The 1,780-nt window shown below is 43.3% G+C and overlaps 1 non-coding gene across 1 annotated transcript; it reads right to left on the reverse strand.

Moving 5' to 3' along the window:
* Nucleotides 1-956: 956 nt before the first annotated feature.
* Nucleotides 957-1,032, reverse strand: trnaa-ugc (transfer RNA alanine (anticodon UGC)). The gene has a single exon. It is a non-coding gene; the product is annotated as a tRNA-Ala (tRNA).
* Nucleotides 1,033-1,780: the final 748 nt, after the last annotated feature.

Below are 1,780 nucleotides of genomic sequence, written 5' to 3' on the forward strand. Positions count from 1 at the left end.
ACCGCAGAGGTGTGGTATGTTTTGAGGGGATCACATAGGACGCCATAATGTACAGTACCAGTCAAAGGTTTGGACACACCTACTCATTCAAGGGTTTTTCTTTATGTTTGACTATTTTCTACATTGTAGAATAATAGTGAAGACATCAAAACTAAGAAATAACACATGGAATGATATATTAACCAAAAAAAGTGTTAAACAAATCAAAATCTATTTTATATTTGAGATTATTCAAAGTAGCCACCCTTTGCCTTGACGACAGCTTTGCACACTCTTGGCATTCTCTCAACCAGCTTCACCTGGAATGCTTTTCCAACAGTCTTGAAGGAGTTCCCACATATGTTGAGCACTTGTTGGCTGCTTTTATTTCACTCTCATCCCAAACCATCATAATTAGGTTGAGGTCAGGTGATTGTGGAGGCCAGGTCATCTGACGCAGCACTCCATCACTCTCCTTCTTGGTCAAATAGCTCTTACACAGCCTGGAGGTATGTTGGGTCATTGTCCTGTTGAAAACAAATGATAGTCCCACTAAGTGCAAACCAGATGGGATGGCGTATCGCTGCAGAATGCTGTGGTAGCCATGCTGGTTAAGTGTGCCTTGAATTCTAAATAAATCACTGACAGTGTCACCAGCAAAGCAACCCCACACCATTACACCTCCTCCTCCATGCTTCATGGTGGGAACCACACATGTGGAGATCATCCGTTCACCTACTCTGCGTCTCACCAAGACACGATGGTTGGAATCAAAAATCTCAAATTTGGACTCATCAGACCAAAGGACAGATTTCCACCAGTCTAATGTCCTTTGTTCATGTTTCTTGGCCCAAGTCTCTTCTTATTATTTGTGTCCTTAAGTACATTTACATTTGTCATTTAGCAGACGCTCTTATCCAGAGTGACTTACAGTAGTGAATGCATACATTTTCATACATTTTATTTTTCCTCCGTACTGGCCCCCCGTGGGAATCGAACCCACAACCTTGGCGTTGCAAACACCATGCTCTACCAACTGAGCCACAGGGAGCCAACAAGTGCTCAACATATGTGGGAACTCCTTCAAGACTGTTGGAAAAGCATTCCAGGTGAAGCTGGTTGAGAGAATGCCAAGTGTGCAAAGCTGTCATCAAGGCAAAGGGTGGCTACTTTGAATAATCTCAAATATAAAATAGATTTTGATTTGTTTAACACTTTTTTTGGTTAATATATCATTCCATGTGTTATTTCTTAGTTTTGATGTCTTCACTATTATTCTACAATGTAGAAAATAGTCAAACATAAAGAAAAACCCTTGAATGAGTAGGTGTGTCCAAACCTTTGACTGGTACTGTACATTATGGCGTCCTTATGTGATCCCCTCAAAACATACCACACCTCTGCGGTTCTCAATTGTAAGCTAGTGATGTCATCAACCAAACCCTCGTCTCAACCCAGACTTGATCATTAGGATAGGCTACACTTTATGCAACAGTGCTCATTAATGGGCAAAAGATTACGGCGCAGTCAATCTATTTTAGTCTACTAAAGCTTATTAGCGGACTAGACTGTAGTGCGAGAGAGAGTGGGGGTGACTCCTGGGTGAGACTGATAGATAGCGGATCCGAGTATAACTGCATAGCGGAGCGCGTTTCTGTCCTCGGGGCTCGCGTTTCCCTGAGGTTGTTGCACCACTCTCTTGGTCCTTCTCTCCCCGACTCGCCCTAAACTCTTTTCGGCTGGACTCGCAAAGACAGACGGGCTGACATACTGTAGCGAGGGGGACGGATCCGGGTTCACC

Source organism: Salmo trutta, chromosome 38, assembly GCF_901001165.1.
Source record: "Salmo trutta chromosome 38, fSalTru1.1, whole genome shotgun sequence".
NCBI lineage: Eukaryota > Metazoa > Chordata > Actinopteri > Salmoniformes > Salmonidae > Salmo > Salmo trutta.